This window comes from Musca domestica, unplaced genomic scaffold (genome assembly GCF_030504385.1).
Source record: "Musca domestica strain aabys unplaced genomic scaffold, Musca_domestica.polishedcontigs.V.1.1 29, whole genome shotgun sequence".
Taxonomy (NCBI): domain Eukaryota; kingdom Metazoa; phylum Arthropoda; class Insecta; order Diptera; family Muscidae; genus Musca; species Musca domestica.
Window position 1 is genome coordinate 8,369,195 of NW_026712296.1, and position 23,259 is coordinate 8,392,453.

Sequence of the window (23,259 nt, forward strand, 5' to 3'; positions counted from 1 at the left end):
TTCCCAAAATGTTTGATTCGAGTATCCTACACAACATCAACGTTTTTCATTCCATATTTCAGATTTTCCCAAATACCCAAATTTTATACCATTTAATACATTTCATACATATTTAAAAATCACCACATATTAGCCCCACAAAAAACAATATTGTAATCGTAACATCAAATTTTGATTTCCACTACTCATCCCTTCCCAAGTTTCAAATTTATGTAGTAATATTACCGCTTTATGTCAAAAACATAAACATTTAAATTTTCCAGCTCCATCCGTTCACCCTGTACTACACCATACCATATTTAGTACCATTAGTAGTCATTACACTTAGTGCACATTTCAAAAACCACCTCCTTATATCTACCCTACATACCGAACTTAGATCTCACAAATAATGTAGAGATTTTAGCTCTCTCCGTTTAATGTTTTTTAGTACATGTAGTGTTTTTTAGTACATTAAGTACATCTATAACTCGAATTTCCAAAAAATTGTTGGTATATTCATCCTACACCCCTTAAGCGCACAACACTACTAAATAGCTCTACTCATTTGACTACTACAATGGATTCACTTTTTAGTACATTTAGTTCGAATTAAAAAAACAATTAAGCAAAGGCTACAGTCGAGCGGGGCCGACCGTTGAATACCCTACAACACTATAATAAACCATACAGTTTATATAAGCGAGATACTCGAAAGAATTCCACAAGATATTGTGACAAATAATAAAAGAAAACCATCATGTTTCGTTCTCTAATTTTCGAACAATAGCAACTTAAACGAATTTGCTCATTTCCAATTTATTGGTAGATGTTGCACGTAAATGGTCTTCCTAGATCTGGAACCAATATTTCCCAAAGACCTATAATCTCTCAGAAGTGGCAAAAGATTAACATTTATTATTGGTTTTTGACTGAAACGCATCTATATGAGATACAGACATTTGACTATATTCTTCAACGAAATCAGCCTTAACGAAATAGTCAGAAGTGCGTCTTTCCTGTATTTGTGAATTCTCCAAAATTTCTCCAAAGTCACTGGAATGGACATTTTCGTATTTTGTCTACAAAAGTTGGCAAACTATTTCATACATTGAATACTTTTAGATGGCCATCCAAAACTGCTTGGCTTTTGCAGTGTCCGGTAACCCCCATTCAAATGTGCGTGAGGATCGGGCGATAATTACGACCTGCTGACAATTTTGCAGTTTTTTGGTCCATTTCAACCCCTAAATATATAACGATCATCTCCAAAAAGAGTAGGCATCTATTCTGACCCTCATCTTATTCCCATGCAAAATTTCGTAAAGATTGGGCCATAAATGCGATCTGTATATGATATCCTGATATCCTAACTACATAGTTTTGTTAGCTGTAGAAATATTTAATTCAAAATGAATTATTTCAAAATGAAAATATGCCAAAAAAAAAATACGACAAAATTGAAAAAATATGAGAAAATTTTACAAATTCAATATTTTCATCTTTAGAGAGATATTTTTATGCGATTTTTTAGACGTTTTTTTCTTTCCTAACAAGAGGCCATTCTGAATTAATGAGAACTGTCGAAATCAGTCCAGCCGTTCTCGACATATAAGAGATCTTTCAAGCATATCTTCTTTGATAGACATATATATCGCACATATTTTGCTATATATCCGATTTGTTGGATATTAACATCAATGTAAAGATCAGAAGTAACCTTGTAATAGCTTCGTTATTTCGCCGGGATTTAAAATATTCGCGGTTTAATGAAAAATTTTGAATTTTTTCAACACAAAAGATATGGTATATTTTACCCGCTAAATATTATCCGATGACCACCCAAATTGGTAGGCTTCTTCCCTGCCCTAAACTCTAGCTACATGCGAAATTCCGTCGATTGGTCTATAATAGCGACCTGTATAGCTACTGCAAAATCCGACATTTTTTCAGTATTTGGTCCATTTTAACCCCTAAACATTTGGCGATCATCTCCAAAAGAAATAGGCTTCTATTCTGACCCTAACCCCACCTTCGTGCAAAATTTCGTAAGGATCGGGCCATAATTGCGACCTGTAGAGTGATTACAAATTAACATGGACAGACGGACAGAAGGACGGACGGACATACATAGCTAGATCGACTCAGCTCGGCGAGCTAGGAAGATCCATATATACCTTCCTATGTGGGAAACCAATATTTCGTGGTGTTACATAAATTCTGGCCCAATCAAACTTATAGTACCCCCAACACATAGTGTTGTAGGGTATAAAAAGCGCTAAGTCGATCAAGATATGTGTGTCCGTCCGTCGCAATTATAGGCTGATCATCACAAAATTGTAGGTGGGTGGGTTGAAATGAACAAAAATAGAAAATTTTCTTGAATTTAACATGGAGTTGAAGTTTAGGGGTGAGCAGACCTTAACTTATATGTAAAATAAATTCCATTATTTCACGAATAAATTTAATTAACTACACGAAAGGTCAATTCTAACCGTTGACAACTGATGCTAATATACAAGGTATCGCATATACAACAAAATCATATGTCAAAGAAGGAGATGTTAATTAGACCGTTTATTACTGAAGAACGGCTGAATGGATTTTGACAATTCTCAGCGTTGTATGTGTCCTATAGGAAAACGTAGACCTACATGTTCAATGTTCTGCCCATTATGAACTACAAATACCAGCTTTTAGACAAATCCGTGGAAAAATGTTGCAAAAATCATCAAAACATCGACTATCGGGAGGTACCGTTGTATGGGGGCTATACCAAAACCTGGACCGATATATTTCATTCTCAATTCCAACCATCCTATGTACAAATTTTAAGGCTCTAAGTCAAATAATGCGATTTCAACAGACAGGAGGACATTGTAAAATTGCTGATTATGAATATATATTCTTTACGGGGTGTACGACGAATATTTTAAGATTTTACAAACGGAATGACAAATTTAACATACCCACCTATAACAATTGAAGGTGAAACGTATTTACTTTACTAATGGTAAGTTGGAAAAAATCTCATATTGTCGATCTAGCTCTGTAGCTGTAGCTCTTTGTAACTTGTTACTTTAATGTTATAATTATTCGCCTGAAATCGTTTAGAGGAACATAATAAAGCAATAAAAAATCAAAAGCGTTACTATTCCTATTTGAACACCGCATCTCCTATCACTTCTTTGATATTTGAAGTACTTTTCAAATACTCCCGACCATTCTTCGTAGATCATGTAAACAATGAAGCGAAATAAAAACGTCACATTAAAATGTCAAATTGACATTAGCATATAAACTATTAAATAAAGCACTGGCGCATGAAATGAAATGGAATAACCTCCGAGCTCCCTCCATCCGAAATACAACCGATAGCGACGACTAAAACAAATAAATGACAACACTAGACAAGACTCTATACACGCACGTACTCACACTCTTGGCAAGAAAAATCGCCATTTGTGGATACAAGATGATGGTGGATGATGACAGTCGTCACGATGAAGCCAATCAGCAAAGCGGCCACGGTGACAGAAATGGTCGGTCATGAAGGCGGTAGCTGGCACATCGCGATGTTTGCATTTCTTTTAGAAGATTTCAGCATTGTGCGTCTAAATAAACATTGAGCAAAGAAAAACAATCGTTAAAACAAATACTGATCACAGATAGATAGCCAAAACGAAGATTTGAGGTGTCGAAATGTCGTGAAAACCATTTCAATTTTAATGACTACTTTACTATGGAAAAGTATTGATTATTTACTTAAAATATTTGTTTATGTGTATTCTTCTGCTCTTTTTTATCAAACATTTTTGACACATTAAGATTTGTGGCTCGATGGCAAGGCGGTGTGTTTGTCTAAATTTTATGGTTTGTGAAAAAAAATGATAAAAAATTGCCCCAAAGAGAGCAAATACATATAACGCTTTAAACTGTTTAATGGGTTATTAAAATATTTGACTTAAGATACGAATGGTTAATGTGTTTCATATATATTTTTCTGTCTTTTAAGTGTTAAATGGTTTATTAACTAGTTGTAAATAATATTGTCTATTGGTTTTATGTGATTAAGACAATCCATTAAACGGAGGATTACGGATCTTAAGTGGCGAGTTAATCACAAAAATGTAAACAAAAATGGGTTAAATGTTAAATATAAACCAATGTTTGGTTTAATGGACAATATTGGATGGGGGTATGAGGGTAAGTACACATAGATAATTGTATTATTATAAATCTACTCCACATAACAAAATATAACGACAATACCGCTTGGAAACAATATAATAGATCCCAATGTAACGGCAACTCCTCATATTCTGTATTTTCAAGATTTTAATGGAATTTTTATACCCTTCACCTATTCGTCATAGACCCCATTAAAGTATATATATTCTTGATCAGCATCAAATTCTAAGTCGATTTAACGATGTCCGTCTGTTCCTCTGTTGAAATCACGATACAGCCTACATTATTTAACGTAGAGCTTTACAATTTAGCACATTAGTTGCATGTTGTCTAGGATTGCTGGTATTGAAAATGATATATCGGTCTACATCCCGATATTCGGTATTTTGATGGTTTTAGCCACTTTTTTTCAATAATTTGTGTAAAAATTGGTATTTGTAGATCGTTTTGGGTTCTAGCTCCAGTGGCGGATAACTGTACATATAGATCCACATTTTTGTATAGACCCATATTTTTTACACACATTTTCCTACCAATTTGTCTAAAAATTGGTATTTGCTGTAAGTAATGAGTTCTAGCCCCGATATTTGTTTCTACAACCGACGTTAAAATATTGGCCATATTGGTCAACGGTTTCCATACAATGTTTCCAAAACGTTTGTGTGCCTGGCTTTAATACACCCTCCAGAATATTTTCGCGATAATATTTGGCATTTATTCTGATGCCACGGTCGATAAATACTAACGGAGAGCGACCATCGGCTGTTATGGCGGTCCACATCTTCACCATGCCCGGCGCTTGAGTTCTGGTGGCCAACCGAAGGTGTACATTTTCAGATGACCTCTTTGGCAAGTAAACGCGATCATTTTGTTTGTTTACAAACAGCTGGACAATGAATGTTTTCTCATCGGAGAAAACCAAATTCGGCAGTTCACCACTTTCGGCTAAGCGAAGCAACTCAACATCTTTAGCTTTTTGAGTCTATTTTCTTTGTGTTGCGGTGTAAGTTTTTGCCCTTTTTGGAATTTCAAGGGCTTACCCCAAGCTCATTTTTCAATATTTGCCGAATGGATTTTTGTACTTCTTAACTTTCATTGCTAGATAGTATAAATGTATTTTTGATTTTCAGGTATGATATAGATTTTTCATGTCTTTTGGAACCTATAGAAAAGTTTTATAACAAATATAGATATATGAGAGAATTTTAAGAAATTTAAATCCGTGCCAAAAAATGTAAAAGTAGGATGATTGTCTCCTATATTTTGATTATTTAGCAATGCAATCCTTTAAATAATCAGCTGGATTTGCGATGACTATTATTATTATTATTTATTTATATATTTTTTTTTTTTTTGATGCACAATGTAATTTTTGATTTATCATATATGAAGAATATCAGCATCATCCGTTTTCCATTCATACCTAACGCAGGTACACGTATTTCCCACACACAAATTACTAACAAAATTACAGTCAACTTACATATGAGTGTGTGTGCGTTCGTTATTTTTACAGTTGGATTTCAAGGATTATCTCTGGGCAAACTAATTACATTCAAGATCGAGTCACTTCATTGTCCACACATTTGTTGTACAAACACACACTCTGGGTAGTTTGGTGGCTTAAGATGATCTCGGATTTACATTAACTGTCGGTGGTGAATCAAAAAACCACAATACGTTTTTTCCGCACACGCGTACATTTTATGAAATTTTGCAATAACATTCACATGTAATATGTTAAATGTTATTGCTGGCCATTGATTATGCAAACGTAGGATGCTCGGAATTTTCCTATGTGGAACTCCCATTTGATTTTGAGAGTGGCATACCGTTATAAGCTAAAACATATGTTGATTTTATTTGAAATAAAATTGCAGAGTCTGAATTGGTATACCAAATGAATGTGGGCACTTGTCTAAAATGAGAAGTCTTCACTACACGTGCTGTGTTTCGAGAAAACCCAGGCATAGTCTACACCATATGGAGGATAAATAGAAGAAATATTTTATAAAATTTCCAGTGTTTATACTTAGTAGCACATAAATACTAGAATATTATCGAGTAGGGAAATTTTAAATTTTAAGGAACATGTGGAACAAGTGTCCCTAGTTGAGATTTACAGTTTGGTATTTTGAGAATTTGTCATGTTGCCAGAGGTTTTACAATAAATGACAAACTTAAAAATTGAGATATATAAAAAAAAAACTATCTATGTGGGAGTAAGATTATTACCAAACAAAGATATTTACATAAATAATCTATCTTGAAATATTTGATTTCGAGGTCAGAGTTTTTGTGTTATGCAGAATATTAATCAGTTTGAAATTAGACAAGTAAAAACGAAGTAAGTTCACCAAATAGAACGAATTTGAAAATGTTCAAAAAAAAAAAAATACTTTAACAGTTCTGGTAAAATCTTAAGGATGAAGAATAAAGGGAATTACGGTTATATTGGGGTCCATACGAAAACTTCGATGTGCATAGGCAATTTTTGTGGTAGCCATTGTAGTATTCAAATACGAAACTTGAAACAACTCCGACGAAAAATGTCGCAAAAACATCAAAATATCGAATATAGAGAGGTATCGTTAAATGGGGGCTATACGAAGAGCTGTATCTGCATAGACAATTTTTCTATTATAGACTGTAGTTTTCGGTGAATAATTTATTTCGGTGAATAAAATACGAATTTTAAAACCATTCCGGTGAATAATGTCGCTAAAATCATGAAAATGCGAATATAGTAAGTACCGATATAGAAGGGCTATACGAAGACGTAGACAAATATGCTCCATTTTCAATGCCAAAAATCCTGCAGACCAAACACATATTTGAGTTAAATTTTATCAACCTAAATCGTATGAAAGCTAGAGTAACTTCCACAGACGGACGTAGACGGAAGAACATCACTAAATCGACATAGAATTTTATTGCATAGATCGATATTTTCAAAAGTTAGGGTGATTGCCATAAACGGTTATGTATATATTTTTGGTTCAGCATCTACACTATATATGGTTTGATATAAAAATACTACATTGTGACTATCTTTTATATTTCAAGACCAAAAGACCTACACTACACTAAGGACCACAGATGCATGTAAAATGTGTATGGTCCCAAATATAATGGTACAAATGTTTATTAAAATTATCCCACATGTCTTCTAAAAGTTAAAAATAAGATATAGGGACGAAGGATCTACTGGTGAGATAAAAAACTGCAACATAGCCAAACGCCATAATTTTTACATTCTTTTTTTTAATTTTATTGAATGAAAGCAAATAATGTCCGAAGTAGCATCAAATTTTAGAATAAGTTTAGATTTGTTAGAATTGGTCAACTTTGGCACGAGTTATGGCCTTCAAACGGCAAATGAAACCGTCACACGCTGCCCGAATGTTGCTCTTCGGTATTTTGGTCCATTCCAGGCGAAGCGCTTGATTGAGGTGATCGACACTTTTTTATTTTTTAGTGCCAACCGTGCTTTCCAAAAACTCCAGACACAATAGTCCAACGGATTGGTATCCGGAGATTATGGTGGCCATTGTGCGCTGGAAATGAAGCAAAGAACCTCATTTTGTAACCATTCATGGGTGGCGCGTGCTGAGTCCTGTTGGAATGTCCAAGGTCTGCGGCCAAAATGTTTGCGTGCCCAAGGCTTTAATACACCCTCCAGAATATTTTCGCTATAATATTTGGCATTTATTCTGATGCCACTGTCGATTAAGTCGCTTCTTTACGATCAAGTCGCTTCTTTACTTTTAGAACCATTTCTACTGATGTTGCTGTTTCTTCTGTCCACTTCCTTGACGTCGGGCTACGCTACCAGTATCACGTTAACGAGCGATAAGATATAGGGACGAAGGATTCACTTGTTATACAGAGAACCATAAACAGTGGCTATGTATTACAGCCCCAATACCGTTACCTGTGGTTAGATATCACAGCCTCAATCCGTTACAATGAGGGTACGTTTTTGCACTACTTTTTGTAACATACATATAAACAAACCTATTTGTTACCAGGTTAATATATATAAAGTCAAAATGAGGACCATCATAAACAAAATTTTTGTAAGGATTTAGAAGCTTCAAGGACAAAATGTGGACAATTTCGTTAAAAATGTGCAAAAAAGCATCAAAATACTCAAAAATAAGGTTTTTCGCTACATAGGGTCTATACGAAAATGTTGATATAAATTCAGACCCAAAACAAATGTGATAGCATGCTTACAAAAGGCAGACAAACATATGGACGGACACTGCTAAATCGGCTTAAAAATTTACCCTGATCATGAATATATATACTTTGTTGGGTCTAAAATGATTACTTCGAATAGTTATAAAGTAAATGAAAAACTTAAATGAAAAACTTAAAAACATGCTGTGGTAGAGGGTAATGTCAGTTCACATCACACTCCGATTGGTATTCTATGATTTTAAGCCCATGGCAATTTGAAATTTTATAACAAACGGAACAATTATAATATTCAACATTTGGCATCGCCTAATGCAGGGAAATGCTCCATTTTTTGCTGATACCCCCATTGCCAGTGGATTCTTCGTTGTTCTGCCATTGCTATCGACAACATCACCAGAATTTTGAGGTTTACGAAATGTTTTACCTTTCAAACATGTTTACAGTTCAGCGATTACTTTTACGCCTGCATGTAAGTCTGTGTTTGTGTTTATTTGGGGATTTTCATGCGGTTTGCCACATTTTATACTCATTTTTAAATGTTGTCGGTTTGTTGTTGCAACTTCTGAGCGACGGCTGCTGCAGTTGTTATTATTAGCATAGTTTAACAACAACATTCTGACCACGAAGCACAACATCTCGACACAATGCGTTTCACTGTATTATCTGTTGCTGCATTCTGTCATATGTTTTACACATGTGTGTTTGGTGTGTTTGTGTGTGCGTGTCCACGTGGATGCAAGCGAATGTGTGAAAATCAGCATCCTTGTTGTCGTTTAATGAACATATGTTTGTTTTGTCCATGTTAATGTACATGTCCATTTATCCGTCCGTCCGCTGTATGTCTGTGGGGATTCGAACCCGCTTAGTCTGTTGTAGTTCACACATTGCAGTCACATAATTATATTTTGGTTGCAATCAACAGCGCTCGAATCACGTAACGTTCGTCCGAACAATGTTATTTTTGCTGCATACAATTATCGTAATAATGAGGGACAGACGACAGTGTCCACGCGGAACAATCAACATCCTTCATAACCATAACTACACGTGTGTATGTGATGAAACATACATGTGTATGCATATGTATATACATACAACACATAGATACATTCCAAAAGGATTGTGGTTTTACACAACTTAATGTATTTTTTTACCATATGCCTCAAAAACATCAATAATTACATTTTTTGCAATAATCAGTCTTAAATTTTAAAAAATGGAGACAGTAATTTCAATGAATATTCAAATGGAACGAATTTTTTGGTCCAAGACTTCTCCATCGGATTAAAAGAAGGAAAACCTTGAATTCAATCAAATTTCTTTAATAAATTCTATGATTGACCCAAAACCAGTTTGGCTTGTTTAATCTAAAACCAGTAAGAAGAAAAGGACAAAAGTCGGGTGAGGTTGACTTTGCGATGTCCTACATCACTCTGCAAAACTTTCAATAGTGTATCTTAAATTGTTTGACGCACCAAATAGCATTGTTATTGAGTTTATATTATGACATTTAATAGGCTTACATGTAACATAGAGTGAAGCATATAGGAGTGAAAGCTATCCGATAACATTTCTGTTAAAATCGTAAAACGAGTATGGAAAAGTCCAAGACATGTCCAAAGACATGATCCCCTACACCACTATGCATATTTAGTAGAGCTCCCGCAATAAAAGAATTTATTTGAAGTAGATCATACAACCTATCAACATTTGGCTTTAGAGCAGTTATAGTTTGGTTTCAGAGGGAACTAACACATGCGAGGTATATCCAATTCTGAATCGATTTTCACTAAATTAGACGGAGACATTTTAATCATTTATACCAAATAACATTGCAGTAGAGTGCATGATATCACTTCGAGTTCCACAAATAGAAACGTACGTCCCGAAATTCACTTCATTTGGGCTGATATTAGCCATTATTTCCACAATAAACCTGAAATCGGATTAAGGATATATATGGGAGCTATACCCAAATCTCAGCCCTTCTCGATAAAATTTGGCAGAGGTATTTCCGAGCTTTATAAAATATCTGGTACAAAATACCAATGTTGTCGAAAGCATATTACGAATATTACATATTATTACATATGGTAGCTATAGCTATATTTGAACCGATTTTCTCCGAATTCGATGTACTTGCTTCTAGACTGAATTCGGTCGGACATTCCAAAATTCAGGTCATTCGGAATGATATTAGCAATTTGGTGCACAATTAACCCGAAATCGGTTGAATATGGGAGTTATATCCAAACCTGAACCGATCTTGACAACATTTGCGTAGGTATTTCTGAGCTGTATCTGATATCTGGTACCACTCTTCTGGAGTCCATATTACGCATGTGAGGGACTTAAACACCACATCGGGTGAAACATACATATGGGAGCTATAGCTATATTTGAACCGACTTTCTCCGAATTCGATGTACATGCTTCCAGACTGAATTCAGTCGGACATGCCAAAATTTAGGTCATTCGGACTGAACCGAGTTTCACCGAATTCGATATGCATGCTTCTGGACTGAATTCGGTCGGACATGCCAACATTCAGGTCATTCGCACTGATATTGTCAGTAACGCACAATTAACTCGAAATCTATTGAGGATATATATGTTACAAAAATATGCACAAAGAAGTAATACCCTTACCACTTTATGGTGTAGGGTATAAAAAACATAAAGTTCGGCCGACCCGAACTTTTATTTCCCTCCACCACTGGGTAAAGAAAACATTTTTATATACAAGTATCTGAAGTTAAATATGTTCCACTTTAAACTACAAATACTAGTAAGACAGTTTGGATAATCTGTCAAACTTAAAAAAAAAAAAACAGTAAAGAAAGTCCTAAAGTCGGGCGGGGCCGATTTTATGATACCTTACACCACTTTGCTAATTTAGTTGAGCTCCACTTAATAATTAAAAGTTTTTATGGGAGAATTCAATCATACACGCTTTGATTATAATTATAATTTAAAATTCAAAGGACTAAATATGCCGAAGCATTTATATCTTTTAAATTCGGAATTGTATTGCCCATTTGGTGCACAATTAATTTGAAATCGGCTAAAAATATATATGGGAACTATATCCAAATCTGAACCGATTTCGATAAAATTTAGCAAAGGTATTTCTGAGCTGCATTTGATATATTTCCCCAAATATTGTTGTTACAGAGTGCATATTACGGCTGCGGAGGACAAAAATAACAAATCGGATGAACAATATATATGGGAGCTATAGCTATATCTGAACCGATTTTCATCAAATTTGGCATGATTATTTTTAGGCCTAATTTGGTTGTATGTGCAAAATTCCATACTATTCGGGCTGATATTACACGTTTGGTACACAATAAAAGGCAAATCGGACGAAGATATATATGGGAGCTATATCTAAATTTTTACCGATTATCTCCAATTTCAATAGGGTTCGTCCTTGGGCCAAACAAATGTTGTTTGCAAAATTTCATCTCAATCGGATAATAAATGCGACCTGCATTTTGTTCACAAGAATACATGGACAGACGGACGGACGGACAGACGGACTGACATGCATAAATCAACTCAGAAAGTGATTCTATGCAGATCATCAAAAGAAACTATGGGTCTATCTCGTTTCCTTTTGCCTGTTACAAACAAATGCACAAAGACATAATACCCTTACCACCTTGTGGTGTAGGGTATAAAAACATGGGTTAGCTTTATACTTTAAAGATTTTCATCTACCAAATCTTCTTAAATAAAAAATTTGAAACAGATTATCAAAATCCGAATACCGGTGGGTGTTCTTATATCTGCGCTATAGGAAAACCTGGACCTAAAAATTCAATGTTCTGCCACCGTAGCTAGAACCCATTATGATCTACAAATACCAATTTTTAGACAAATCCCTGAAAAAATGTGGCGAAAATCATCAAAATACCCAATATGGGGAGATACAGCTATACAAAAACGTGGATCGATATATCTCATTTTCAATACCAATCATCCTAGACACAATACAAATTGTTCTGCCAAATTAAATTGAAGCTGTACGTCAGATAATGAGACAGACAGACAAACCGACATCGGTTAAGCTACATAGAATCATGAATATAGATCATGAATTTATATACTGTATGGGTTTTACGACGAATATTTAGGGACGTTACTACAGAATGAAGAAATTAATATACCCTCCTTTTCAAGGTGGAGGGTATAAAAAATACACACCAGAAAAATATTATATTTACACTATATTCAAATATTTTTCATCTTAAAATTGCCTTTGACTGTCCATGACAAAAAATAGTCATTGTTGGTGACAACTGCTGCTTGACCAGTTAAAGTCCTATGAGGGTCATTTTTTTAAATGTTTTAAATTGTGTCCTTCATAGAAAAGGAAATGGCAAACGACATAAAATTTTGAAATATGGTCTATGCTAACGGAAATAGACAGTTAAATCTTAATATTCTAACTGTTTCTACAAAAAATCTGTTCTTTCTACAAAAATTCTTCTCAACTCCATCCCTTTCAAAGCAGACGTCTTAAAAATATGTTAATAAACGAAAAAATAGCAATAACAAGGAAAGAGTGTGCTAAACTATGTGCCTTGGAATCGATGAAAAATAAATACATTTATCATTTCTGAGTTAAGGGCGAAAAAGGAGGATGGTCACGACCTCCTGTTGTTACATTTAAACACAAAAATAACCAACATCCTGACTGTCTCCCTCTAAGAAGCGTGTGTCATCCTGGTGTGATGGTGGTCCGTCCTTTTTCTTCTGGCATTTCTTTTTCCTTTTTCCAATGGACTATCCATGCCAATCAATATGTGCTGGTGTTAGGAAAAGGCGAAACAAAACAACAACATTATTTATATTTCTCAATTACAATACTCCAATTCTTGAAAATGAGACAACATAAAGAACAATGTTTTCATATCCTTTTTGGGTCTTCGTAACTGTGTTTGTATCTCTGTCAAATGGCCATTGTCTCCGTCTATGGTCCCTCTCACTTTTGAGAGTGTTTACGTTGCTGCCAATTGTGTATCATCAGTATCAGAAATTTCGATAGCTATTTTATGTCTTTGGCCACACCACGAAGAGAGTTGGGGTGGAATTGGACAAAGAGACGGTCATACCTTCCATATGACCATCAACATCTTTAGCATCTTTGCCATCATCATTTATCATTTGCCATATTGTTGCCAGTATCAATCGAGCAGATTGCCATCGTATTGAACGTATAATTTTTCGCTCGCTTGTGTGCGTATGTTATTTATTTGTTTGCAAACAGCCCTTAAAATAATTTTTTTTAACGATTTGTCATTGTATCGACAGAAGGGATGAGTGTCCTTTTGGAGGTCCACTTTGTTGATGTTGTCTTGTATTCATTTAATTTCGTTCATTGATGTCATTTACGAAACGGAAACCTCTAATCTGACCATATTGTTGAGCGCTCATATACAAACGTAGTGTTACTCATGGGCAGGGTATTTGAAGTTGACTTTGGTTAAAAAATAATGAAAAGATGCGATGGACCTATATTGTTGGAAAAAAAAATGCCTGTGAAATTATGAAAATATCGAATATATAGGGATAGGGAGAGAATAGCAATTGCGAACTTCATGTACCATACTTTATATATTTCCGTTGATATGTATAGCTCAAATAGGAAAAAATACCGAACATCGGAAGGTAGCATTATATGGGAAATATATGAAGATGTGTACCTTCGTAGGTAATTTTCTCTTGAAAATTAATCATCAAAATACCGAATATCGGTTGATACCATTGGCGACTTTACAAAAATGTTAACCTATATAGATAATTTTCTATCAGAGAAGGCAGTATCTGCTGTCAACACCAATTTTAAAAATTCCATTGAACATAGTTGCTACAATTATCAAAATACCGAATACGAAGAAGTACCGTTTTTTCTGTCATTGCAAACCCTAAATATTAAATTTGAAACAATTCCCGATTTCCCCCGGTTGGAAGGGGCTATCATATGGGGACTATAGCAGAACTTGGACCCATATTTACAGTTCTCTGCAATTATAACAATTATATACAACTAGCTGGCCCGGTCCGCGTTGCCGGCCCGTAGTTTTTGTTTATCATGCATATTTTTAAAAGCATAATTATTCACAGATATGACTGATGTAAGTGTTTGCGTACTGGTCGATTAAAAGTGTTTTAAAATATCTGTACCCATTTATAAGCCGTGGACTTCAATATTTAAACCGTGTGCTTCAAATGTGTGGATGTGCTATACAAATCTATTAAAAAGTATATATAAATCTTATCCCCATGTAAGGGATCAAATTAATTTTTAGTATGGTAAAAATCGTAGCAAAATTTTACAGTCAAATGAGAAGCAATTTGGAATTTACTGTATTTTGTACACCTCATAATTGAGGGCTGAATGATTTAAGAATAGGCAAAGTTAATTACTTTTTTAAACCCATTAGCACCTTAGATTGTGCATTAGAGTCCTCATAAGTCCCCCTAACCATGTCGGTCTGTTTGTCCGCCAAAAGGTGGACTTGAGGGTATACTATTGCATGGAGAAAATTCTAAAATTTGTGAATATATTGACATTTTTGTGTAAGATTTTCACCCTCCGAATACACATTTTTAGCCAAATCCTTTGAAATATGGTAAAATCAGGAGGTACCTTTATATGGGCACTACTCCGAAACATCGACCTACTTTGAAAACTTTCTTCTACCCCTTATAATCCAATATGGCAAATAGAGGCCAACTCAAAATTATAGGTATTTCACACCCATTACCGTAAGATGGGAATTTTTTTATTTTCCATTTAAATTGTAAATTGGAGACCCCATAAAGTCCATATTTTTCATCATAGTATAATTCAATGTCGATTCAACAAATATTCGGTCCCGTACTACTTTCTTATATTTGTAATTTGTTCATGTTCCCACAATTTATTTCATATAGATGTACATTCCAAATCTACGTTCCCAACCAATATTCTCTTGGGAGTTACAAATTCAATAGAATACAAAATTTTCCTTTCTGACCACACATTAGGTGTGAAAGTGGACTTGGGGATACTCCAATGTGGAGACTTTACTTAAATAATTCCTATGTGGCAATTATCTGTATGATGGTTCCCTTCCCCAGGGTAGCATAACAAAATTTTTTAGCCAAATCAATTGATGAATGTGTTCAAGACCAATATGGGCCCTACTCTGAAAATTTCAAATTTTATGCGAAGAGGTTCTGTACCCCCTTAGACACAAAGATGCCTAATAAGGGCCAAAAAATAAAAAGGGACTAAGACCCCAAAAATAGCTTGAATCATACGATGGTTATATAAATATAAAATCGGGTTGTACCCTTATCCGTGAGTTATGATCTATATCATGACCTGTAAAAGCGATTTAAGGTATCTTGAATGTTTGGGAAGAATTTCTGGGAGGATAGAAATCCTTTTCTTAATAAAAGTCCCATTCGCTCTACTATTTTGCACCTTTTATATTTGGTATTTTCCTGATTGTACTCCCAAAGAATTTTGCATTTTGAGCTCTCATTGGACGGATTATTGTCACATAAAAAAGGCATGTTCACGCTTTGAGATGAGGCCCATTAGGCTTTTTCGGTCATTTTTGATTATTTAAATGTGTTCGCATCTTCCAGCTGAACCACGATATAGGCCCTGGAGTTGAAAGGTAGATGTCAGTTTACATTCTATTTCGCACTTATTTTGGTGAAAAATTGTATAGTGAAAAATTATTCTTCATTTTGTTCACAAAAAATCAATTGAATTCAATATGATAATGCAAATTGAAAAAAAAAATTGACAAAAAAAGAATAACAAATTGTAAAAATATTCAACTTGTTAGCCGATTTTTTACAGCAAATGTTTAAAGGTCCTTACAAAGTTTGTCAATAGAATGTACTATTATTTTAAAAATCGATTCCATTGAAAAAAAATTTTTTTTTTCGATTTTTTCCCGATTTCAGAATTTGTGCAATGAGATCTCTTTTTCGTGAGTTTTTGGCGATTTTGAAAAAGTAATTATCTTTTAACTTTGGTGTGACCGCGTTTAATTATTTCGATATCCTCTATTCCGTTTCGCCACCGCATAATTCGGTACTACACTTCCATGTAACCCGCCATCAATTTCAGTTCTCAAGAAATCAAGTCAATTAAATAAATTGGTATTAATATTCGAATTCAAAAATAAAATATAAAAAACACTACAAATGTACATTAGAAAAAAGTAAGTCAAAATGGAAAAAAATCATGCAAAATAAAACATTACTATTGTACAATTCAAAAGTCAAAATGAAAATGCTAATATATCACATTTTTACGCGATTTTTTTGAATATTATCCTTTTCGGAAAAGAGACAATTCCGAATTTGTTTGAATCGTTAAAATCTGTCCAGCGGTTCTTAAGTTATAAGCGTAGTAACTAACACAACTTCCTTTTATATATATAGATTATATACTAACAATTTACAACAAATTCGGTTTGAAATTGTAACTAAAAGACGGCACAGTTATGTTGGGCCTATACCAAAATCGTGGACCTATATAGCCCATTTTCAATACCAAAAGTCCGGCAGGCCTAAAACACATTTGAAAATTTTACCAACCTACTTCATTTCGTTCGGAAGCTAGAATGATTTCTACAGACGGACACACAGAACGGTCTGACAAACGGAATGACAAACTTAATATACCCACCATACTATGATGGTTACCCTCCAAGAACAAGAACTGTTATAGATTCTGTACAGAATCATGAATTTGTTTGTAAATGTCTAGCTTGGAACAGGGGTGCGAGATAGGCTGGGTTTTTCGAAATTTTCCTATAAGGGTACGAAAAGTACAAAAATTATTAATTATTGTACCGTTTATATTAAGCGATTAGGAGATGCTCGAGATCTGATTTTGAAAGGCAGGTTTGTCAATGATAAATATATATTCGTACTAGATGGGTACGCAACTTACTAAAAGTTGCTAGGATTTAACCTATCCTAGCAAATTTTAGTAAGTTGCGTACTCACCTAGTACGAATATATATTTATCAAGAAAAAGAGAAAAGAAAGAAAAAGTAAAATGATTTGTGATACATGACGAAGTTAACATGTCATCTTTGGCCAAGTGCTTGGTAAATGCTCTACCATTTTTTTCCACGTATAGACAGAACTGCAGCAATCGGTGCCATCCTCACCTCACTTAGAAGTCACGGCCCTTATGTTACAGTGAACTGTAAATATTCTCACCACAAGTTTTAGCTCTGATTTCACAATGGAAATGAGCAACACTGATCCCTTCCCACAGAGTACCGGTTCACTTTTCTTAGAAACAGTACATTCCTTTTCGTTTAGCCAGTAAGTTGCACTCCACTCGGAAGAAGTGGCTCAAGGGTGGCTTCACCGAGTTGTCGAACTCCAAATTCGGTTTAAAACTATATCTAAAAAACCCGACTTAACTTTAGTAAAAACTCTCGGATTTTTTGAAAATTTTGGCAGAGTTAGGTACCGGACCCAGGCTACACCCGGGCCTACTAAACCGGTATGGACAATATAGGTATCATGTGAAAGGTTTGAAAATACCTATCCAACAAGTGGCCACAATTACTGATTATTTAAAATTAATCAATTGATTTTTTAAAAAATCCCCCAAAAGTCCCATTTTGGGAGTCAAAAAATGAATGCGAAATTATAGACAGTATAACCTTTCCAAAATGCTACACTACAGAGATATGGGTCTTTGAACGCAGAGATATGGGTCCTTAACCACTAGACCACCTGTTGGATAGGATTTTTTTCATATTGTCCTTATCAGTTTAGTAGGTCCGGGTTTGTCCCGGGTCTTGGACCCTGACTTTTGGGTCAAATATACTGGTATCCGGGTCCGTCCCCCAAGAAAAAAATACTTTCCGGAATCAGGGTAAAAATACATACCTCTGAAAAAAAAAATCCGAGTGTTTTTATATAACTAAAGTTGTTCCAAAAACCCAAATCAAATTAAATCTTTAGTAGAGTTATATGCGGCCTATGCGAAAACGTAGTCCTATATGGGCCATTTCCAATACCAAAAATTCTACTTACCTATTATACATGTTTGTCTTAAGGGTTACGCAAATATGCAAAATTGTCGATTTTGGGCTAAAGATAAGAAGCATAGCAAAAGTTTATGGTTTATGGGCTGGCGGCATCTTTGAATCGTACCTCTTCAATGATGCTGGGAATCTAAACGTCGACGGGATGCTGGAAATCTTAAAGTAGACATAGCATGCCTAACAATGGACTTATTGAGAGTCGAATTCGGTGAACATTTTGCTTCATCGTGAGATTTAGCGCCTACTTGTTGAGATTTAATGCCTTTAGGCAACTATTTGTGGGCTGTGTTAAAGCTCATGTCTATTAATACGAGCCAGCTTCAATAAACACATTAAAAGACAATATTGAAGCAATTATTCGGGAGATTCCGGCCGAAATGTTGGAAAGAGAATGCCAAAATTGGACCATTTGAGGCACAGTCGTGTTCAACGTTTGCATGAAATAATCTTCAAACGTTAAATTATTCGGTGCGTGCTATCAATTAAAATAAAGATTTCATGAATTTGTTTGTGAGTTTTATTTAAAAACTTTTCCATAACTTCCAAAAAAGTACCCTTTGGAACATTCAACCAATCTATTGCAGCTGATCAACCAATCTATAGTATCTGATTCCCAACTCTCATGTATGTATTGGAACCATTTTTGAATTCAAACCCCTTCTTTGTTTTCGAAACTTAAAGTGACATTTGTCCTAAATTCCATCAAATGACTTTAAGGACAAAAAGGCATTCACAACTCCACTCAGCAGGATAATGACCGGTGCAGCCTATTCAACTCTTCAGCATCCAAAAACACGGAAAATATCCTGCCACCAATTGAATGGCCTTCTTTGCCGTCTGCTGTATAAGCGGCTTAATGAAGTCATTGTTGGAAAACATTTTCATTAGTTCTTAATTGCCAAACCACATTCCATTACAGTTTCCATGGGCTGTGCGGTATGACCCCTACCATCCATGTGTCCATTCGAAAAATGTAACACCTTTAGTTCCACATTATCCCCTCACCGTCAAAAAAATTCAAAACAAACACCACCAAAGCCGTCGATGGCCACAGCCATATTGGTCACTACAAAAACTGCTGGATACACATCAAAACAATACAATTGTTTGACCATTCAATTCCAAGCAGAAGACCACCTCGCTGTGTGACTCCTTTCTTTTGCAGTTTGAACATATCATTCATTTATTTGAAATGTGTATCAAAACATTGTTTGGAATTTTATTTATTTAGAAAAATATCCCTAGTAATACTGTGACCGCTGTATAGGAGCATATGCAGGAAGAAATCAATAAAAGGAATTATTTATTGTCATATCTATTTTTTTATAACCAGGACACACAATGAGGATGTCATTGAGGAACGGGATAAGTCCTGCAGCATTTAAAATATCATTGTTCTAAATAACGTGTGAGAGATTTGTGATTCATTAGAAGAGCCTATTCTCTTTGACTTTTATTCCCTACACTATCTTTGAGAAAATGCATCATTAGTTTTTTTTTTGCACCTAAGTATTTAACACCTCGAAACCCACAAAAATGAGATATTCAAGCAAATTGCTCTGAAATTATCTATGCCTGTGCTATGGATGGTATGTTAAGTTTGTCATATGTCATATCAAAATGTTTGGTATTTTGATGATTTTATTTTATTTGGAATCGAAAGTTCCTTGTAGGTGTACTTTAAAATTTAAAATTGTATAAATGTTAGATGGAATTAAAAGTTCAGCTCAGTCGAAGTTAGCAGCTTTTTACTTGAGAAAATTCCTATGAGAGAATGACTATACCAGCAATTTCTGGAACGGAAGATTAGAAAAAATGTCAAAAAATACATGACATTCGTTCACTCAATCAGAAGTCGGAAATTGCGATCCCATTTTTTAATCGGTGAAATTTTGAAGTAAAAACTAATTTGTAAATGCAGTACAATCATGCACTTTCTAGAACGGAGCTAGACTCTTTTGAATCTAAAAATAATTAATTCATTGAGATACACCCAGAATATTATGGCAACGGTTATATAAATTGTCCAATATATTTTGCATATCTAATCATATGAAAATTAAATTTCGCAGTACCGATTTGGATATTTTTTTATTAAAAGAAAATATATCGCGGCCACTTTTTCTATTATCCAAAATAATGAAAATATCGGTATGAGAATGACTCTTTCTCCAACATACATAGTATGAAGAGTATATTAATTTCGTCATTCCGTTTGTAACTCATCGAAATAATAATTTTAGATCCAACAAAGTATATATATTCTTAATCAACATAAAACTCTAAGACGATATAGACCTGTCCGTCCGTCTGCCCGGCTGTTGTAATCACGCTACAGTCAAAACGAATTAAGAAAGGAAGCTAAAATTTTGCAAAGATTTGTCTTTTGTCTGTAGGCAGGTCAAGTTCGAAGATGGTCTTTATAAGTCCACGATATCGTATAGCCCCCATATAACGGTACCCCCCGATATTCGGTATTTTGATGATTTTAGCCACATTTTTTAAGAAAATTGTCTGAAATTCCGCAGAAGAAGTTCATTGTGAGTACTTTACTCCCAGACATAGATTTGTCTGTATAGGTCCACAATATCGCACAGTACGATATTCCGTATTTTTTAAATTTTAACAGAATTTTAAATGGATTTTATTTTATTTATTTATTTATTTAATTTTTTTTTTTTTTTTTTTTTTTTGAAAATTTCTTAATTCTTTCCAAATGGTGGAGGGTATTCAAAGTTCGTCCCGACCGAACTTACTGCATTTTTACTTGTTAATAAACAATTTTTCTGAAATTGCTTTCCAAATGGCTCTTTTGAAAATGCTTTGTGAAAATCTAGGACAATCCAAAAAAAAAAGAAACATGTCAAAAAGGAGTTAAGTCCGGCCGGGTCGAAAAAACTTTGAAAAATTTTTGGAGGAACATGAAACATTTTTGAAAAATTCCGTCGAAAAATTCCGAAAAAATGGGGCGGTACTGATGTATGGGAACTATACAAAGACCTGGGCCTGTATAGACAATTTTCTGTCACAGGCTATAGCAGCTATTACGAAGTGCAAATACGAAATTTGAAATAATTCTGGTTAATAATTTTGGGTACTGTTGTATGGAGGTACTATGCGATATCGTAGACCAATACAGATAATTCTCTTTCAGGGGGCAAAGTACTCAGAAAGAACGGCTTGTGTGTATTTTTAGACAATTCCATTCAAAAATGTGACTAATATGATCAAAATACCGAGTATCAGGGTACCGTTATATTGGGGCTAGACGATATCGGGGACCAATATAGCCCTTCTTTGAACTTTACCTGCCTTCATACCAAAGACAACTCTGTGCAAATTTTTAGCTTCCTATCTTAATTCGTTTTGAATCGCCTTAGAAGTTTACGCTGATTGGGTTTTAAATTATTATTTCAATGAGTTGCAGGGCATAAAAATAATCATAATAAACTAAAACGACGAGCCAGCGACGCGGACTGAGTAAGCTAGTATATTCAACTTATTAAGTTTTCTATTCCGATTTTTTGCCCAATCTATATATATAAATGTAAGTTGTGTTAGTTACTACGCTTATAACTTAAGAACCGCTGGACTGATTTTAAAGATCCACACAAATTCGGAGTTGTCTCCTCTCCGAAAAGGATAATATCCAAAAAAATCGCGTAAAAATGTGATATATTAACATTTTCATTTTGACTTTTCAAATGTACAATAGTAATGTTTTATTTTTCATGATTTTTTTCCATTTTGACTTACTTTTTTCTAATGTACATTTGTAGTGTTTTTTATTTTTTATTTTTGAATTCGAATATTAAAACCAATTTATTTAATTGACTTGATTTCTTGAGAACTGAAATTGATGGCGGGTTACATGGAAGTGTAATACCGAATTATATGGTGGCGAAACGGAATAGATGATATCGAAATAATTTAACGCGGTCACACCAAAAGAAAGATAATTATTAATTAAAAGATAATTACTTTTTCAAATTCGCTAAAAAATCACGAAAAAGAGATCTCATTGCAAAAATTCTCAAATCGGGAAAAAATCGAAAAGATTTTCAGTGGAATCGAATTTTAAAATAATAGTAAGGGTCTTTAAACATTTGCTGTAATAAATCAGCGAACAAGTTGAAGATTTTTTCAATTTGCTATTCTTCTTCTGTCATTTTTTTAATTTGTATTTGCGAACACATTTAAACAACCAAAATGACAGAAAAAGCCTAATGGAGCTCATTTCAAAGCGTGGACCTACTTCTTTCATGTGACAATAATCCGTCCAATGAGAGCTCAAAATGCAAAATTCTTTGGAAGTACAATCAGTAAAATACCAAATTTAAAGGGTGCAAAATAATAGAGCGAATGGGACTTTTAGTAAGAAAAGGATTTCTATCCTTCCAGGAATTCTTCCCAAACATTCAAGATACCTTAAATCACTTTTGCAGGTCATGATATCGATCATAACTCACGGATAAGGGTACAACCCGATTTTATATTTATATAACCATCATATGATTTAAGCTATTTTTGGGGTCTTGGCCACTTTTTTCATATTTTGGCCCTTATTTGGCATCTTTGTCTCTAAGGGGTTAGGGAACCATCATACAGATAATTGCCACATAGGAATTTATTTAAGTAAAGTCCCCACATTGGAGTATCCCCAAGTCCACTTTCACATATAATGTGTGGTCAGAAAAGAAAATTTTGTATTCTATTGAATTTGTAACTCTCAAGAGAATATTGGTTGGAAACGTAGATTTGGGAAATACATCTATATGATAATATGGTGGAT